Genomic DNA, 21,473 nt, shown 5'->3' on the forward strand with positions numbered 1-21,473 from the left:
CATTAACAAAACCAACAGCGACCTGGCACTTAAAAGTAATAAAAACTACAACAACGCTACGGATCCTGAAGCAACTGACTGATTGCATTCCTTTAATTTGGCGTAAGAAGCACAGCAAGCAAGAAAGGCCCACTTGCTTACGCGGAAAATATCAATAAGGATTGTATACCCGCTTCTTCAAATTGTGAAGGCTATAAGCGGAAAAGGAAAACGAAAGGATTTAGCGAATTCCATAGCTCTGTAACAGAGGCAACAAAATAGTCGAATAAAGCAACACCTGAGTTTCTCATCATGATCTCTGAACATTCCATAGCTATGTAGAGAGGGAAAAGATATTAGCCGAATTGATTTATCGAAGGAAATACATATTTGCAGTTTGACTAATCAAGATATTATACGAACGTAATGTATATGTATATGCGTGTAGAATTATCATACTGAGTTCAAATATACGCAAACACACGGGTGCACGCTCACACACAAAAGCGCACAAGGTAAGACACTTATAACACTTTTAAACAGCACTTTAAGAGACCATAAAACCAAATTGGCTTCTATAAGCGCACTATAAACTCCCTTAATGTGACTCAAATAGATTTCTTAAAGTAACAAAAAATATTTCTTGGATTCAACAGGTCTCCGGAGAGAAAAAAAAAAACCTACAGTTATCCGCTGACGTATGGGACTGTACATTAGAGAGAGAGAGAGAGAGAGATTCTTACCGTCTTACATGATAATATTTAAGACTCGTTTTCGTTAATATTAAGATCGTTTTGTGTGTGTGTGTGTGTGTGTGTGTGTGTGTGTGAGAGAGAGAGAGAGAGAGAGAGAGAGAGAGAGAGAGAGAGAGAGAGAGAGAGAGAGAGAGTTACCGTCTTACAAGACAGTATTTAATAAACTCGTTTTCGTTAATATTACGGATGATTTTGTGCGTGATAGAGAGAGAGAGAGAGAGAGAGAGAGAGAGAGAGAGAGAGAGAGAGAGAGAGAGAGAGAGAGAGAGAGAGAGAGAGAGAATTTACATACGAACTGACAATAACTGGGAACATAATAAGAAGAAGAAGGGGAGAGAGAGAGAGAGCGAGAGAGAGAGAACAGGATCCTTTTTCACGCAAGCCTGTAATGATCTCCAAAAGAGAGAGAGAGAGAGAGAGAGAGAGAGAGAGAGAGAGAGAGAGAACAGGATCCTTTTTCACGCAAGCCTGTAATGATCTGAGAGAGAGAGAGAGAGAGAGAGAGAGAGAGAGAGAGAGAGAGAGAGAGAGAGAGAGAGAGAGAGTCAAATAATTCCATTGCTTTTCAGATGCAAATACAACACACAATAGCAGCACGAACAAATGTTTGAAGTAGAAAGAGCAAGGTTCGAGTACAAAGAAAAAAAAAACTGAAATTCGGTAAACAAGGTTCGTGAACCACGACTAAGAGTTCAACAGTCGACAAACAGGGTTCGAAAACCACACCACCAGACGGTTGAATTTTGACAAACGAGGTTTGACATTCGAGAAGCAAGGTTTGTTTGACATTCGAGAAGCAGGGTTTGTTTGACATTCGACAAACAAGGTTTGTTTGTCATTCAAGAAGCAAGGTTTGTTTGACATTCGACAAACAAGGTTTGTTTGACATTCGACAAACAAGGTTTGTTTGACATTCGACAAACAAGGTTTGTTTGACATTCGACAAACAAGGTTTGTTTGACATTCGATAAACAAGGTTTGTTTGACATTCGACAAACAAGGTTTGCTTTACATTCGACAAACAAGGTTTGTTTGGCATTCGAGAAGCAAGGTTTGTTTGACATTCGACAAACAAGGTTTGTTTGACATTCGACAAACAAGGTTTGTTTGACATTCGACAAACAAGGTTTGTTTGACATTCGAGAAGCAAGGTTTGTTTGACATTCGACAAACAAGGTTTGTTTGACATTCGACAAGCAAGGTTTGAGAACCCATTCAAATGCTTGAAATCCGAGAACCTACAACAGCCCTTTCTAAGTCATTCAAACAGGGGTTCGAACACGCCCGGCATTGTCGAAGCTGAGCCAAACTGGGCCAATGAAAATCTGAATCTTTATAACACCCAGGAATCAGAAGCGGAAATTGACCCAATATGACCTCTCTTTGACCCGAGGCCAAGCATGAAACGACACTGTGATCTGGGCGCATTAGCTGCTCTCTCTCTCTCTCTCTCTCTCTCTCTCTCTCTCTCCAAATAACAAGGGTTTTATCCAACCATTATTCTCTGCCTCTCTTTTAATATAGTTTTTATCTCCTTCTTTACGACGCTTTGCGATAACATGCAACTTTATCTTCCTATCTCTCTCCATAACGTTTTATTAAACACTCTCTCTCTCTCTCTCTCTCTCTCTCTCTCTCTCTCTCTCTCTCCTATATATAAATTACATACATATATATACACACATATATACATGCCTCTGAACAATCATGGCGTAGGTGTGGGGCTAGCAACCTCACTTTTTGAATATATGCTGAAAACCGGAAGAATGAAACCTTCTTTGGTGAAATAGCACATGAAATAAATAAATAAATTAATTAAAAATTGACATTCTATTCATGTGTGTGTATTGTGTGTGTATATGTGTATTGCGTGTATGTACCACAGCTGCATTTACATCTGTTACAAACATAAAACCGGAAATAAAAAGAAAATTCGTGCGGCAGAGAGGACCACCCAACCACGGTACGATAAGTTTGCCAAGGTACAAAACCATCAACTTTTTCTTTTTTTCCTCAGACACTAACACCGCCCAAAAGCAACACTGTGGCCCCTCCCCCATCTCCCCCCCTTTTACCACTCCTCCATTCCCCTTCTCTTTCTCTCTTTCTCTGAAGCCCCTGTAGAGAGAGGCTCCCCTACCGCCCCAATCTCTCTCTCTCTCTCTCTCTCTCTCTCTCTCTCTTAATATAGTAGCGCACTTTGTTAAATTTTAATATTTAAAGTTTGGTCTTTCATAATTATTTTTGCTCTTTCTCTCACACTCCTCATCTATCCAGCTCTCTCTCTCTCTCTCTCTCTCTCTCTCTCTCTCTCTCTCTCTCTCTCTCTCTCTCTCTCTCTCTTTCCTTCTGCCATGACACTGTTTTCTTACTGCTCTGACATTACACTTGCCTTATTTTTTTTGTTTCTCACTCATTTACTTGGTTATTTGTTTAATTTTTAACCAGTTTGTATCTTCCCACTGTGTTACATATGTATATACATACATACATACGCATACACACACATATATACATAATATATATACATACATATATATATATATACATATATATATATATATATATATATATATATATATATATATATATATAATATATATATATATATATATTCTCCTCCAGTGTAAGTTCTTAACATTCTGGTTCTCACTAAGTATTCTGGGATGAAACTGCTAGCCCCAGGGCTTCCTCCACCCTGGCAGTTCCTTTCAGTCAACTAACTATCAGGTACATACTTAACTGCTCTGCTCAATGGATTTTTGCAGAAATGGGCTTTAATCACTTTCCTTTCCCTTGAGATCGATCTCAGGATTCTCTCTCTCTCTAGTGAGGCGAGGATAACCACCAAACTACAATGGTCACTTTTCTGAATCAACTTCCTTCCCCTTGGGATCGACCTCGGGGTTCTCTCTCTCTAGTGAGGCGAGGCTGATAACCACTGGACCACAATGCTCACTTTGCTGGCTTCTTAGAAGTCTCTGTGAGTCACTGCTGCTTACACCAGACTCCTAAGAATAGAATAGAATAGAATACAGAATTTACGCCAAAGACCAAGCGCTGGGACTTATGAGGTCACACCGCGCTAAGAGGGTAATTGAGAGAAGAAAGGTTTTGAAGGTGTAACAGGAGTAAAACCTCGCAGTTGCACTACGAAACGATTGTTTGGAGAGGGGTTGAGGGTAAGATGGAAGAAAGAGAATACGCATGGAGGTAGTGTAAAAGGAATGAAAGGGTTGCAGCTAGGGGCCGAAAGGACGCTGCAAAGAACCTTAAGTAATGCCTACAGTGCACCGCATGAGGTGCGCTGACGGCACTACCCCACAAGGGACCAAACTCCTAAGGTCTGATGCAAGCTTTGATTTTTGGGATGATTTTACTGGTCCCGCTGCCCATGTCCCCAAATAACGGTCGGGGAGATGTGTCAACGTCGTATGGCATTCCATGGTGGTCACCCTCCAAATATTAAGATGACACCGCGTGTCGCCATTTTTCTATATTAAACTGAGGCTTCCCGCTTTCTATTTATTATTATTATTATTATTATTGGTGAAGAAATCTGCAATGGTGTAATTGTAAATAAATATTAAAAATGTATATAAAAATAAGAGCTTTCGAGAACCTACTCGATTCCTCTTCTTGAGACGGAGAATCGAGCCGGTTCTCGAAAGCTCTCGTTTGTTTTTATTGTTATTATATATTTACACTTAACAGCATTGTGAATTTCTTCACCATTATTATTATTATTATTATTATTATTATTATTATTATTATTATTATTATTTAAAGTAAAAACACTTGCGTAGAACAGGTCTAAAATACCACGAAAAAGCACAAATCATGGAAAGCTCTCACTTGCTTCTGTTTTCCCCTCATCATCTTTCCCACTCTAAAAGGCTGTTCACAGTTTCCTTTGGTTTTAAGACCTGTTTGTTTTTATTCTATAATGTGCGTGTATATGTACTGTGTGTGTGTGTGTGTGTATATATATATATATATATATGTATATATATATATATATATATATAGATAGATAGATAGATAGATAGATAGACAGATACACACACATGTATATATATATATATATATATATATATATATATATATATATATATATATATATATATATATATATATATATATATATATATATATAAACCATCCCAGGACCATAATGCCACTTTATAAAGGGAAGCTTTTGTCAATGCAAAGCCAATTCATTCAGAATGAAATTACACAGGCTATATTTATGTATAGTTTCCTACTCAAAAAGAGATTGCAAAATCATTTTTGTAAAATGGTCTCTAAGGCAGTGTCACTTACACAACAAGAAGACATTATACACTACATAATAAACACCAAAGGATAAGGTAATAAAAACCTATAATGAAGTAGTAACTTCATCTCTAACGCTACCTTAATCTCTCGTATAACTTACAAAGACAAGTTAATACCATCTGCCAAGCGAAGACAATAATTATAATCTAAAAAAGTAACCTTTAACGATATAACTAACATTACCCAAGACAATGTGATCCACAAGAGTAAGGGTAATATCACCTATAAAGGGAATACTAATCATATTTTATAGAGATAAGCTAATATCGCGTGAAGGCAGACAATACAGTCTATCTCTACTTTATAAAGATTATGATGGCTGACACCGAAAAACTCATCAACGCAAGGTTCTTACTTTTTTGTTTTTTTTTCATAATGGCCAAAATGCAAACACGTTTTCTTACGCTCTTCCACGACACAGAAGAAGAAGAAGAAGAAGAAGAAGAAGAAGAAGAAGAAGAAGAAGCAGAAGAAGAGGAAAGAGAAGAAGAAACAGAGGAGGAAGAGAATGAGAAGGAAGCAAAAGATTAAGGCTCTGACGGTTCAGAGTCCCAAAGGAGGTTACGAACCAATCGCCCTTACGCACGCCCCGGAGAACCCAAGGTCGAGAATCCCACGAGATGCGACGAAGCGATCGCCCTTACGGACGCCCCCTCAGGCACTTAAGGTCGACAATCCCTAACGAGGTTACGAGTCGAACGCCTCTGTGGGTGGACCTCGCTTCGATCGGCCCGAGAGACAATATTTTCGGGTCCTTTCTTGGGATGAGAGAGAGAGAGAGAGAGAGAGAGAGAGAGAGAGAGAGAGAGAGAGAGAGAGAGAGAAGTGCATTGTTTTTATTTTCTTTTTTGGGGACGAAAGAAAAAAAAATTGTTTCATCAATTTATTTTCGAAGATTGTCTGGGAAAATCGTCTTAAGGGTGAGAGGAAAGTGACGGATGAGGAAGGGGGAAGAATGGAAGGGGGTGAGGAGGCGGTGTGGAGGAGGAGGAGGAGGAGGAGGAGGAGAGAATTATTGCGGGCGTCTGATGCATAACCAGAAAAGTGAGTGGAATGGGAGTGGAAGAGGATAATGGGACAGAGGGAGATAGAGTGGAAAAGGTAGTGGAAGGGGAAGGGGAAATATAAGGTCTGTGGGAGGGGCTAGGTCAACTGGTTTGAGGGGAGAAGGGTGGTATAGGATGGGATAGAGGGGGAGAGGAGCAATACGAGGGGACATAGGAGAAAGTGAAAGAGAAAGAACAGAAATGGATAAAAGGAGAGAGAGAGAGAGAGAGAGAGAGAGAGAGAGAGAGAGAGAGAGAGAGAGAGAGAGAGATGGCAACCTGGATTAGAATGTAAGGCAAAAACGATGATGATGATATATTAAAAATAACAATAAATGCCTATCTGTATAGGAGCCTATGACAATTAACTAGTGAACTTCACAAAACCAATAATAACCCTGCAGTGTCAAAAGTCATTGTCACTGATGCAAAAACAACTTGAAATCTGTTCGATAAAGCGCAAAGAATTTTACCCGAGTCATCTGAAGCATTTTTCACTTTTTTATTTTTCCCAAAATTATTTCAATTTTCGTTTCAGATTAATTTCTCAGACTCTCATTTCAACGCAGACACCATCACCATTAAATGGCAAAAACAATTTCCCATCTGGTTCTATTGAATACCCAAAACATGTAGAGAATCTGAATCTGCGCATGCCATGAAGTCTGCCATTTCGTAAGAGATGCCCAAAAGTGTTGGGGTGATTTATACGAAATCGACAAAGCATAATATTTTTTAATAACTTCATGCATTTTTGTGACCTTGAAAAAAGGACTATCTCATAATTACTCGGGTCAAACAATAAAGGGACAATGAGATACTTTCACAAGAAATTTCATGGCAAACTTTAATAATAATAATAATACGTCTGGAGGGTTTTATTTTTTACTTGACTTTATATAACTCAGGGTTTCGAGCAAAGCGCTGGGCACTTACGGCTATTCAGCGCTAGAGACAGTGAAAAGAGGGACTTGGAGTGATTGACAAGACTGAAAAAAGGAAGGCAGAAGGGACGCTGCAAACAACTTTAGTAGAGCGTACAGTGCACCACCCTTTGGAATGTAAAGTTTATGCCAAAGGCCGGGCACTGGGACCTACGAGGTCATTCAGCGCTGAAGAGGAAATTGAGAGTAGGTAGGTCTGCAAGGTGTAGCAGGAGGAAAACCTCGCAGTTGCTCTTTGAATCAATTGTTAGAAGACGGTGGATAACAAGATGGAAGAAAGATAATATGAATGGAGGTACAGTAAAAGGAATGAATGGGGCTGCATCTAGGGGTCGAAGGGACGCTGTAAAGAATATCTAGTAATGCCTACAGTGCATGCCATGAGGTGCACTGACAGCACTAGCCCCCAACCGGGACCACCCTATGGGTATAAGTCTAAAGGGGGCGTCGGAATTCCAAAGTCTAGAGGTGAGAAGTTCAGAGTTGCTGTGGAAACTGACCTATTTTCCCTGGCAATTTGCTGTAACCTAATAGAACTGTCTCGATGAAATTATTCCCTGGGGGAATGATGAATGTGCTTATTTCTGTATATTTTTTTTCATTTTCACAAAAAAAAAACTATTCTGTTCAGCAGAAGCTTACTTTGCAAGTTATTAATGTAATATATTGCCCACATGAAAGAGAGCACTGTAAATAATATTGTTAAATAATGATATTGGTGCTCGAGGTACAGAGATCAGGAAAAACAGAAATAGATAAATTTCAGAATGAAATTGCTTGAACATCCTAAGTGTCTTATAAATCACAAAATTTTGATCAGATGTGATCCAAAGTTCAATTTCCCTTTTAGAGTCGTACTAGAAAAAATTTTTTAAAGTCAAATGAGCTCTGTACATAAATAAAAAAAATTGAGTTACCAATGAACGCTTACTAAAAAGAGCACTTTTCAACAAAGCAATTAATTTAAAAACATTAAAAATTGATTAAATATTAGAATACCCTTGCAAAATATACTAATATAGAGTACTAAACATTTTCAAATGGAGGAGATTTCCGGTCAAATCTGTTCCGAACAAGAGTGGATCACCAGGATGAAGAGAATACGACGAGAGATTGATAACCCAAATCCCTCAAAAGGATTAAATCCTCCATTTGGAAAAATAATCCAGTTGCCTCTCAGTAAATCAAGGTCCTAATACCCAAAGGCAACGAGAGAGAGAGAGAGAGAGAGAGAGAGAGAGAGAGAGAGAGAGAGAGAGAGAGAGAGAGAGAGAGAGAGAGAAATAAAAGACTAATATATCATGAAAAGCTTCTTAAAGAAAGGTTATTCAACTGTGAATTGTGAGATCTCAAAGTTGTTGGAAAAGCAAGATATTACAGGCCATAAAGTTTCAAAAAGGAACACAGTCTAGTATGAAAAAAGTTCAGATGAAAAGAACACACTACAAAAGAGACACAATAAAGAAGAATAAGATAAAACATCTGAACAATGAAATAAGACTCATCTGAGTCAGCTCAACACAAGAGCAATTGCGCCAAGTTTGAATCGCTGAAGTTCGAACGATTCAAATACAAGACTCGGAAAATCATTCTATAAAGCCGTCACAGATTGAAAGAAACATCTAGAAAAATGCCCCGAAGGGGAGTAGTGCCGTCAGTGCACCTCACGGGATGCACTGTAGGCATTACTAGATATTCTTTACAGCGTCCCTTCGGCCCCTAGCTGCAACCTCTTTCATTCCTGTTACTGTACCTCCGTTCATATTCTCTTTCTTCCATCTTGCTATCCACTCTCTCCTAATAATTATTTCATAGCGCAAATGCGAGGTTTTCCTCCTGTTACACCTTTCAAACTTACCTACTCTCAAATTCCTTCCCAGCGGTGAATGACCCCTTAGGTCCCAGTGCTTGGCGTTTGGCCTAAACTCTATATTCCATTCTAGAAAAATATGGTATTGAACCTCACAAAAGAAAAGGCAAGACTATTAGAATGAACTGCACATAAAATACTAAGTGGTGGATGGTACCGTCTACGAATACATGAATGCAAATTGTGAAAGTTTTATTAACTAGGCACAACGAGCTAACTGAACGATGGTGCCAGAGATTAGGTCTAAGATCTAGGATAGGCAATTAATAGGAATTTGATCTTTACCTAACGATTCAAGAAGTGAGTCGGCTGGCTTAGACCAAATCAAGGAACAATATTTAATACATCAGTAAACGGAAGGATACCGTATTAAAACATTTCCTTAAAATACACAGGTCTCTAAAAATCTTTCAAGATTTTCGGCAAATGTTTTATCCAAAATGAAAGATTTAGACTGAATGTTTTTCAAAAGCGACATTGCAATCAATAAGGAAACCTAGAATTCTGGGATGCGTGTAGAACAGCATCCAGAAAGCAGCCCGACGACACATTCGGAGGAACCATGTGACACCAGCATTCAGGAAGTAACCATGTGACACAAACATTCAGTTAGCAACCATGCGACTCATTCAGAAAGCAACCATGTGACAACAGCATTCATAGCAACCATGCGACACAATCAGGAAGCAGTTATGTGACACCAGCATTCAGAGAACAAACATATGACACCAGCATTCAGACAGCAACCAAGTGACATCAGAACTCAGAGAGCAATCAAGTGACACCAGCACTCAGAGAGCAACCAAGTGACACCAGCACTCAGAGAGCAATCATGTGACGCCAGCACTCAGAGAGCAACCATGTGACACTAGCATTCAGGAAGTAGCCAAGTGACACCAAGATCCAAAGAGCATCTGCATATTTGCCAACACGAATGACACCACCGTTGTAAATTCCCTTGACAATCCATAAGCCCTCGAGGGATTTTATTTAGGCAAATGAAAAGCCCAGGACTTTGGTCTTAGGCCTAAAGCTCGCCTCCAAATCTCCTTAACTTCCATCCTGACTCCACAGATGTGGACCAAAGTGACTTAGCCTCGGTTAATAAATTGGGTCTCTGGGAAGGTAAACTCCTTGGAGAATTCGGGGAGAGAGAGAGAGAGAGAGAGAGAGAGAGAGAGAGAGAGAGAGAGAGAGAGAGAGAGAGAGAGAGATTTAGTTTCTATATATGATGATGATTAGAAAGTATCTGATTAATGGTTTCAAACCGTTGGAGAATTACCCCGCCGAGCCCTTCGGTTTTGATGGTATATATTTACCTTTATGTGTGTAAGAGAGAGAGAGAGAGAGAGAGAGAGAGAGAGAGAGAGAGAGAGAGAGAGAGAGAGAGAGATAATAAAATTGTCATCACAGGTGACAAAGACCTTCCTGTATGAGAGAGAGAGAGAGAGAGAGAGAGAGAGAGAGAGAGAGAGAGAGAGAGAGAGAAAAAGAATAAACTTATCATCACAGGTGACAATGACTTACCTTAGTGAGAGAGAGAGAGAGAGAGAGAGAGAGAGAGAGAGAGAGAGAGAGAGAGAGAGAGAGAGAGAGAGAGAGAATACTTTAATGGATGTCTCCTCATTATTGGTGGCAGCATAACTTCCTTGCATAAGATAGATAGACAGACAACTAGCTAGATAGATAGATAGACAACTAGATAGATAGATAGATGAATTAACCCTCCAAAGGACCTGTCTCCCCAAATGACGGTAGAGCGCAGCCTTCCAAAGTTCTAATCGGAAGTTCAAAAGACCTTCTTAACCCTTTGCTCCTACTGGCCCGACTTGACTCCTAAACACGCGATTTTGAGCCTCAGGGACCGAAGCTGCTCGCTAATAAATTACCGCTAAATAATAGCTCACTGATGACTGACTGGCAGAGATTGAGCGATGGAGTGGGCCTCGGGAAGGGGGAGGGTTACTGTGCATGTTGTCAAACTTGGCTTTGAAAATTGATGCCTGTTTGAGGTTGTTTTAAATATTGATGGGTGGTTGAAATTCGTCTTTAAAATTTGTTGGGTATATGAAATCCAAGTTTGAAAACTAGCTGCCTGTTTGAAATTATTGTTTGAAAATCGTTGAGTGCCTGAAATCCGTTTGAACTAGCTGAGTGATTGAAATTAATGTATAAATATTGACGAGTGTTTGAAATTAGCGTCTGAAATCAGAAGCGTAGTTGCAATTAGGTTTGAAACTAGTTACATGTCTGAAATTTGAGCTCGAAACTACCTAACTATTTGGAATTTGAGTCTGAAACTAGCTGTGTTTGAAATTAGTTCAAAACTATCTTTGTGTTTGAAACTGGAGTTTGGTGTTGGCAAGAGAAGCGTTGTCTTCACTTCTAAGGAAGTCGAGTGGCAAAACTGGCAAGTTTTAAAGTCTAGTGTGAAGTATGAAGGAGCGAGATTCTATTTTCATTGTAAAACTGCTGAGTGATTGAAAAATGATTTGAATAGGGACAGCAAGTCGTTTCATGCTAGTCTGACTATGAAACGAGTTTAAAAGCTCCTTTCATGTTTATAACGTGATTCTGCAATTGAATTGAACTGAATATAGAATTTAGGCCAAAGGCCAAGCACTGGGGCCAACGCGGTCATTCAGCGCTGGAACGGAAATTGAGAGTAAAAGATCTGAAAGGTGTAACACTATGAATCAATTGTTAGGAAAGGGTGGAAAGTAATACGGAAGAAAGAGAATATGAAAGGAGGTACAGTAAAAGGAACGAAAGGGGTTGCAGCTAGTGGCCGAAGGCACGCTGCAAAGAACCTGAAGTAATGCCTACAACGTACCGCAGGAGGTGCAATGACGGCACCACCCCACTACGGGGGATTCTGCAATGGGACTGACAAAGTGTCAAGTTGCGAAAGTTTTTTGAAATTTGTATTTGAACTCTAGAAAATCTAGAAACTACCTGTTTGTGTTATTGGTTTCGAAATTGACAAAGTATTAATAAAAATAAATAAACATAAGTTAATATATAAAAATAAATAAATAAAATTAAATAAAAAAAAATTAAATAAATAAATAAAAATAAATAAAATAAAAAAATATTACTATTATTATTATTAATAAATTATTATTATTATTATTATTATTATTATTATTATTATTATTATTATTATTATTATTATTATTATTATTATTTAGTAGATTAAACCTATTCATATGGAACAAGCCCACCAAAGGGGCCATTAAATTGAAACTCAAGCTTCCAAAGAATATAGTGTTCATTTGGAAGAATTAAGAGGAAGTAAAATGAAATACAGAAAGAGGAGATCCCACTTACCAAAAAAAAAAAAAATAATAATAATAATAATAATAATAATAATAATAATAATAATAATAATAATAATAATAATAATAATAATAATAATAAATAAGAAAATATTCAAAATTCAAATTCAATCCTGGTTGTGTGTTCAAAATTCAAGTTTAGTAGAGTGGCTTGTGTTTCAAACTTGGGTTAAAGCACACCGTATGTTGGAACCTTCAATTAAAAATTTGCTGTGCGTTCAAAAACGTGTTCGAAGCTACAGTTCGAACCCTTGTGTTTGTTTGAAACTAAATTTGAAAACTCGTTTCCTTGAAACTTGTTTGTTATTTTCCATTCTACCCGACTTTTCCTATATATTTTCTCTAGTACTTTTTGTTCCCCAGATTCTCGGCGTGATTTTTTCCCTTTTTTTTATTATCTATACAAACCCGGCCGCCATTTTTCTTATGGGCATTTTACCAATATTTTCTTTATTCATTTACCTGAAGCTCTTCTTTTACAATTTTCTTATTATACACCTCTTTCGATCTCCGTCCTCTGTTCCTGTGTGTTTTATTTCAACTTTATTTTTATTCATCTACACTTATTTTCTCTCTTATTTTCGTTTCTCCTAATTCTTCTTCGTCTCCTTCCGTTCTCATAACCGTTCTATATAATTCCTCTATGCATCTTCCTTTTTCTCATATCCACCTCGCCACACCTTTATTCTACTCATTTTCATACGCTTCCTTTTCTCCTTTTTCCTACCCCTCCATCTCATGAAGCCCCTTTGTTTTCTCTCGTTGTAATATTTGCTCATTTTTCTATTCTCATTTCTTATCCCTTCGTTCAATATTACTCCTTACTACTTTTCTTTTCTATCCACTCATACTTTTCTCAGTCTTTTCTGTGACTAACATTCTTCTTTTTATTCTATTCTTTTTCCACTCTACTTTTTAATTTGTTCTTCATTATCTATATCCAGTTTCTTATAATGACTCATCTCCCCATCAATTCTTTTCCAACAATATTCGTACTACTTTATCATTCTTTCTTTCATAATATTACTTTTCCATCTTACATATCTTCTTTTATCATAATTTCTTTTCCAACAATATCCGTACTACTTTATCATTCTTTTTTTACCAATGTTACTTTTCCATCTTACATACCTCCTATTTATCCATTTATTTCTTTCACTCTTATCCCCTTCCTCATCGCTATTCCTTGCGGAACACATCATCAAATTATTTTTCCCTTTATTATCCAGTTGAATGTCTTATTCATATTTTTCTATCCATATTTTTTACAATCTGCTCTGTATCTCCGTTTATTTTACCTCTTTTTAGTTTTCTGTAAAAATAACTATTGAGATGGCTTTGTCTGTCCGTCCGCACTTTATTCTGTCCTCACTTTTTCTGTCCGCCCTCAGATCTTGAAAACTACTGAGGCTAGAGGGCTGCAAATTGGATGTTGATTATCCACCCTCCAATCATCAAACACACCAATTTGCAGCCTTCCAGCCTCAGTAGTTTTTTTTTTTATTTTAAGGTTAAAGTTAGCCATAATCGTGCATCTGGCAATGATGTAGGATAGGCCACCACCTAGTCGTGGTTAAAGTTTCATGGGCCCCGGCTCATACAGCATTATACCGAGACCACTGAAAGTCAGATTATTTTAGGTGGCCTTGATTATACGATGTACAGAAAACTCGACTGCGCCGAAAAAATTGGCGCATTTTTCACTTGTTTTTTATCAAGTCGAATGTAGGTCATCCGTCCAGGCGTGTTTTTGATCAATAAGTGGCAAAAATGTCCAGTTCAGTCTAATTTCTTTTCATTTTTGTAATTTTCAGAAGAATAAACGTCAGGTGCCACCTGCAATCACACACACACGAGAGAGAGAGAGAGAGAGAGAGAGAGAGAGAGAGAGAGAGAGAGAGAGAGAGAGAGAGAGAGAGACTATATACTGTATATATATATATATATATATATATATATATATATATATATATATATATATATATATATATATATATATATATATATATATATATATATATATATATGTGTGTGTGTGTGTGTGTGTGTGTGTGTGTGTGTGTGTAATGGCCCCTGCTGTCAATTGGTTAGAACGCTCACCCCACCAGCATGAAAAAAGAAAACTACTACACTAGAAGGACATGAGGCTAACATCCTCACCTCAAATGTATGTGTGTGTGTGCGCGCGCGCGCGCGTGGGTATACTTTTTAAAACAGTCAGGTATGACTCAAGGTCCTTGGTACAGCTAGCAATCAAAATGTGTGCCGAAATAAGTGAAGCTAAGGAGATGAGACAATCAAAAGTAAATTCCCAAGGAAGCGAAAGGTCAGAGGTGATGAAAATAGTAACAGGACGAAAGCGAGATAACTATAGAAGACACTTTCATAATAAAAGTACACGGTGGAAGTAAGAACTTGAAATAACACCAAAATAAAAGAACAAGGACACAAGACAGATGAAAGGAAAGGTTGTTGCACGTTAAGATAATAGATAAACTTAAAAATAAAGGAAGTGAAAGACTGAGATAAGAGGAAACTTTAAAAGATACAAAAATTGACGCAAAAGGAGAAAACAGCTTCTAAACAACACGTAAAGGAAAGCTACGGATAACTGATGAATAGCAGAAATGCTTCCACGATGATGAGAGAAGGTAAAAGAGAGAAAATAGTTACTTGCAAAATAAAGATAAACAAAATGACCTGAGATATGAAGCAAATAAAGATAATAAATACTTTCAAGATTATACATGAAAGGACATCCTTAACCAAATAAAGATAATGACAGCCTTAATAAAAAAAAGATAACAGTACATACATTCAAGATAGAGCGAGTCACACGTTTAAAGCAAATTAAGATAACGGAAAATATCTCCGAAATATTACGAAATGGAACTTAACACCTAATTAATGCTAATGCATAATACTTTCTAAGAGAAAGTAAAGATAGGTAGGATAATGAAAGAAACTTCCAAGATAAAATAAACGGAAGGCTAAGCCAAATTAAGTTAGCCTTCAAGATAGAAAGAAAGAAGCTTACGAGGGGGAAATTAAGATAATAACGCAATGAGTTTCACACACTTTCCATTCCCGGCCCAATAAGGAAAAAAACGCAATAATCTCGTAAAACCTTTTTTTTTTTTTTACACGTATGTACACGGAAGAGGGGATAAACCCGTGTTTACACGTGTACGCGGAAACACACGGTCCGGCGCCTCCCAATTTCCTCACGCCTGTATACGGATTGGAAAAAGGACCCTTAGGCGCACACGTGTGTGTACACGCATGTGTATGTACACATACACATGCCCTTCAATAATCTGGCTGGGTGTGGGCGTCGGATTATGTTTCTCTTTGCTGAGAGAGAGAGAGAGAGAGAGAGAGAGAGAGAGAGAGAGAGAGAGAGAGAGAGAGAGAGAGAGAATAAATGTAATGGCTTGGAAATACATTTCTAATTCATCGAGAGAGAGAGAGAGAGAGAGAGAGAGAGAGAGAGAGAGAGAGAGAGAGAGAGAGAGAGAGAGATAGAATAATTACTGCAATCTAAATTAACCTGAAATATTACGACAGATGCTAGATAAACATTTACATCATTATGATCACAATGCACTCATTCTACTGGCATTATGAGATCCACTGTGACTTACTGCCACTCCCATCTGACTCCTTAAATAGGCAACTTTCACTCCAAAGTGACAAGTGGCAGGTGGCAAGACGGTTAAGTGGCAACTGACAGGTGATTTGGTGGTTCCACGGGAAAGTGGTAAATGGCAGTTATTTCACCGTTGTATTAATCTTAATTTCTATTTTCATTATAATTAGTATCTATAATTCTCGTGGTGGAATGGAATGGAATGGAATGGAATGGAATGGAATACATTTAGAAATACCGTAAATAATATTTTGTCCTGTTTTCATTCCTTATTTTGTTATAACCAGGGATCCTAACTAGACCCGAATTCATGAGTTCAGTCATTTTAAGCCATGAAAGAAACTGTTTTCAACTTGACACAGACTGGTCATTTCAATCTGGAACTGCAAAGTGTTTTCAATGGGTCTGGCTGAATCTATTATAACCCAAGCTATGATGCTAATATTCGCAGTTATATTGGAAACTGGATATAATTAACAGTTTGGTATTTCATCAGAAACTATAGAAAATAATTCAAGCGTATTGTAAAGTTGATAGTGCAGCAATTTATATTTTCTTTTAACGACAAAAAAAATTACAATCATACTTTCAGGTCACACTGTGATAATACTAACTTGATGATTGGTAATACAATTAGGCTTGAAAATTAACTTAATTCTTTCTAACCATTATTATTATTATTATTATTATTATTATTATTATTATTATTATTATTATTATTATTATTATTATTATTATTATCTGAAGTCTCGATACTATGATCAATATTATTAGTTTAACCTTTACACATACTAACAGAATGACCATTTTTAACATTTAAGACCACTATTGTTGCCAAAGCGTTACCTACTATTATTATCATTTTCACTCTGAATACTTACTACTATTGTTATTATATTAACATTATGCAGACCAAAGCACCTGCAACAGCAAGCACTGGCGCGGGTAAAACTCCTTTAGAACCTCTCTGCTTTAAGAAAGTCTATTTTTGCATTAAGTGGAAAACATTTTTATTCTATTAAAGGGGAAAATAGTTTTAAAATTCAGGTGGTGCAGAAACCCGCAACAACCTCTTGCCAGTCTGGAGCGAGCTGGAATGGGTTACAATGAGATCCTGAAGCTACATACACGTCAAATGATTGGTTTATTTATTAGCTGATTGATTATACACCTTCGAAACTCATATAATAACTGGTTAGTGAGGCACGAGTCAGGTCAGAAATCACTCACTGAGATTGCTTTGATAGGCTTTTCTCAAATCGCCACCTTCACTACCAAATTACAGACCCCTTTCTGAAATGACCAGAACCCACACTAGGTCACAGATGACCTTTCGAGACAGCCAGCACCACAGACAGGTCAGAAACGATTGTCTGAGGTACCAGACCTTTCAGAAAGGTCACAGATGTCCTTCCGAGAAAGCAGCACCACAGACAGGTCAAAGACGACTGTCTGAGGTACCAGACCTTTCAGACAGGTCACAGATGACCTTTCGAGACGGTCAGCACTGCAGGCAGGTCAAAAACAATTGTCTGAGGTACAGACCTTTCCAGAAAGGTCACAGATGACCTTTCGAGACAGCCAGCACCACAGACAGGCCAAAGACGATTGTCTGAGGTACCAGACCTTTCAGACAGTCACAGATGACCTTTCGAGACGGTCAGCACCGCAGACAGGTCAGAAAAGATTGTCTGAGGTACAGACCTTTCAGAAAGGTCACAGACGACCTTTCGAGACAGCCAGCACCACAGACAGGTCGAAGACGATTGTCTGAGGTACCAGAACTTTCAGACAGGTCACAGATGACCTTTCGAGACAGCCAGCACTGCAGACAGGTCAGATACGATTGTCTAAAGTACAGACCTTTCAGAAAGGTCACAGATGACCTTTCGAGACAGCCAGCACCACAGACAGGCCAAAGACGATTGTCTGAGGTACCAGACCTTTCAGACAGTCACAGATGACCTTTCGAGACGGTCAGCACCACAGACAGGTCAGAAACGATTGTCTGAGGTACCAGACCTTTCAGAAAGGTCACAGATGTCCTTCCGAGAAAGCAGCACCACAGACAGGTCAAAGACGACTGTCTGAGGTACCAGACCTTTCAGACAGGTCACAGATGACCTTTCGAGACGGTCAGCACTGCAGGCAGGTCAAAAACAATTGTCTGAGGTACAGACCTTTCAGAAAGGTCACAGATGACCTTTCGAGACAGCCAGCACCACAGACAGGCCAAAGACGATTGTCTGAGGTACCAGACCTTTCAGACAGTCACAGATGACCTTTCGAGACGGTCAGCACCGCAGACAGGTCAGAAAAGATTGTCTGAGGTACAGACCTTTCAGAAAGGTCACAGACGACCTTTCGAGACAGCCAGCACCACAGACAGGTCGAAGACGATTGTCTGAGGTACCAGAACTTTCAGACAGGTCACAGATGACCTTTCGAGACAGCCAGCACTGCAGACAGGTCAGATACGATTGTCTAAAGTACAGACCTTTCAGAAAGGTCACAGATGACCTTTCGAGACAGCCAGCACCACAGACAGGTCAGAAACGATTGTCTGAGGTACCAGACCTTTCAGAAAGGTCACAGATGTCCTTCCGAGAAAGCCAGCACCACAGACAGGTCGAAGACGATTGTCTGAGGTACCAGAACTTTCAGACAGGTCACAGATGACCTTTCGAGACAGCCAGCACTGCAGACAGGTCAGATACGATTGTCTGAGGTACAGACCTTTCAGAAAGGTCACACATGACCTTTCGAGACAGCCAGCACTGCAGACAGGTCAGAAGCGATTGTCTGAGGTACCAGACCTTTCAGACAGGTCACAGATGACCTTTCGAGACAGCCCGCACCACAGACAGGTCAAAGACGATTGTCTGAGGTACCCGACCTTTCAGACAGGCCACAGATGATTCTGGGGGATTAACAGAATCGGAGCCAAGGTCAAAGATCTCTTCTTCAAAGGCTCTTAACTTTCTTTTTTCTTTAGAATCTTCGAAATGGGCATCAGACTGAAGTCACGGATGAGGACTTGACATCAAAGTTTAAGAAGCTGAGGAGGAGCACTTCAAATGTATTGATCTGAAGACTCTCTCCCTCCCTTTCTTTCTCTCTAAAGACTTTATTTCATAGCTTTATAGCAACTTTTTAGTTTTCTGTAAAAGAAAACTATTGAGATGGCTATTTGTCTGTCCGTCCGGACTTTTTCTGTCCGCCCTCAGATCTTAAAAGCTATTGAGGCTAGAGGGCTGCAAATTGGTATGTTGATCATCCACCCTTCTATCATTGAACATACCAAATTGCAGCCCGCTAGCTTCAGTAGTTTGTTTTTTATCTTAAGGTTAAAGTTAGCCATGATCGTGCGTCAGGCATCACTATAGGTGCCAACAACACAGGTCACCACCGGGATGTGGCTGATAGCTTCATTGGACGCATCTGAGAGTTTCATACAGTATTATACGCAGTACACATAACTCGATTGCGCCGAAGAAACTTCGGAGCATTTTTTACTTGAAATACATATATTTTTTTTATCTGTCCCCACCATTCTTTCCTTAGTCCCTTAAGAATAAAATGGCAAAGCGTAGTACGTTCATTCGAAGAGGAATTCTAAAACCGTAAACATTTGTTTTTCATTTCTTATTTATATACACCATCTACTTTACCAGCTCCCGAGTCTCTTTGTGACTTATTATCACTGGCATGGGGCCATTTTCAGGTCTGTAACAAATTCCATTACCATTTTTTTTTAGCAAGGCAGTATTATCTCTTCTCTTTTACTGCACCCGGGGACTGGCGCGATTGTAAACAATAATAATAATAATAATAATAATAATAATAATAATAATAATAATAATAATAATATACATGAAGAACTACATACTAACATTATAAACGTTAATTTCAATACAATAACTTCAAAATAACAGAATAATAATAATAATAATAATAATAATAATAATAATAATAATAATAAATAGGAAGAACCACAAACTAACAGAATATAAATAATTTGAACATAAGAACCTCAAAATACTAATAATAATAATAATAATAATAATAATAATAATAATAATAATAATAATAATAATAATAATAATAATAGGAAAAAGCACAAGTTAACAGAATACAAATAATTTCAACATGAGAGCCTCAAAATAATAATAATAATAATAATAATAATAATAATAATAATAATAATAAGAAGAAGAAGAAGAAGAAGAAGAAGAAGAAGAAGAAGAAGAAGAAGAAGAAGAAGAAGAAGAAGAAGAAGAAGAAGTGAAGACGACGCGAGAGGAAGACTGCCAATATTAAAAGGAATAACCCGCACGAAACAACCCAGAAAACTCACCGAGTCCGCATCAAGACCTTCAAACGATTCCCGAGAAACGTTTCTCGGAATAAATTAGTATTACATTAGTCCTGTTTGCGTAGCAGCGATCTCTTAAGCTTTGTGAGGCCTTGAGGAGAAAGCCTGGCCGTTAGCAAACCTTGCCATTTCATCTCTCTCTCTCTCTCTCTCTCTCCTTATTTATCAGGCTATTAAATGTATTGGTGATCAGTTCGTGTAATTTTTTTTTCTCAGTCCTTATGTGCTGAGATATTAAATGTTTTGTTTGTTGGTTTCCTTAAGTCTCTTTCTGTCTCCCACTAATGCTATTGTGTAGGGCTTTTAAATTTGTATTTCTCGGATCGTAAACTCTTATGTTCTCTCTCTCTCTCTCTCTCCTTGTTTATCAGGCTATTAAATGTATTAGTGGCCAGTTCGTGTATTTTTTTTCTCTGCCCTTAAATGCTGAGATATTAAAAGTATTACTTGTCAGTTTCCTTAAGTCTCTTTCCCTCTCCGACTAATGCTATTGTGTCAGGCTTTTAAATTTGTATTTCTCGGATCGCAAACTCTTATATTCCTCTCTCTCTCTCTCTCTCTTATACAACAGTAAACACCAGGGTGCTCTAATCCACTTTGTTGGGAGGAAGACGGAGTCCTTTTCGTGGGGAGGCATATTTTTACATGATGAACTGGGAGACGGGAAGACTGCCTGAGATTTTAAGTATTATTCTCCGAATATTATTATCATTATTATCAATAAGAGGCTTACTTAATGCGGTCTGCGACCAGGGATATAAATATTATAACAATCACTGCCTCGTTTTTATTCGAAGCAAAAAAAAAAAAAAAGAAAAAAAATAAATCTTCCACAGCGTCACTTTCCTATCTACATGTTAACACAGACAGACATTTTGCCGTCATCATAAAATCTTTTTACTACTATCAATAGCTATTATCTCCCTACATCCTCCACACACTCAACACTTCAACTCAATATCAAATCTATCATAATTTTTTTTTATGTTCATTTATGTCACATGCAGCCTTTTCCCTCGATTTTCAAACTTGTCCCGTCAGCATTTTCCCGAGATGTAACCGAGTGCCGGGATCTTCCCCTGAAAAAAGCAGGACGCCATATTTTAAAAACTAACCATAGAATTTTCTTGAAAATAATCTCATTATGTTTCCCACACCCAAACTGTGGCATAGATACTA

General features: G+C 38.1%; 1 protein-coding gene across 2 annotated transcripts in view; it reads right to left on the reverse strand.

The window, feature by feature from the left end:
• The window catches only part of LOC136834789 (whirlin-like), an 846,147-nt gene that overhangs the window by 468,823 nt on the left and 355,851 nt on the right, over positions 1–21,473 (reverse strand). The window lies entirely within an intron of this gene.

The sequence above is a fragment of the Macrobrachium rosenbergii genome, chromosome 54 (genome assembly GCF_040412425.1).
Source record: "Macrobrachium rosenbergii isolate ZJJX-2024 chromosome 54, ASM4041242v1, whole genome shotgun sequence".
NCBI lineage: Eukaryota > Metazoa > Arthropoda > Malacostraca > Decapoda > Palaemonidae > Macrobrachium > Macrobrachium rosenbergii.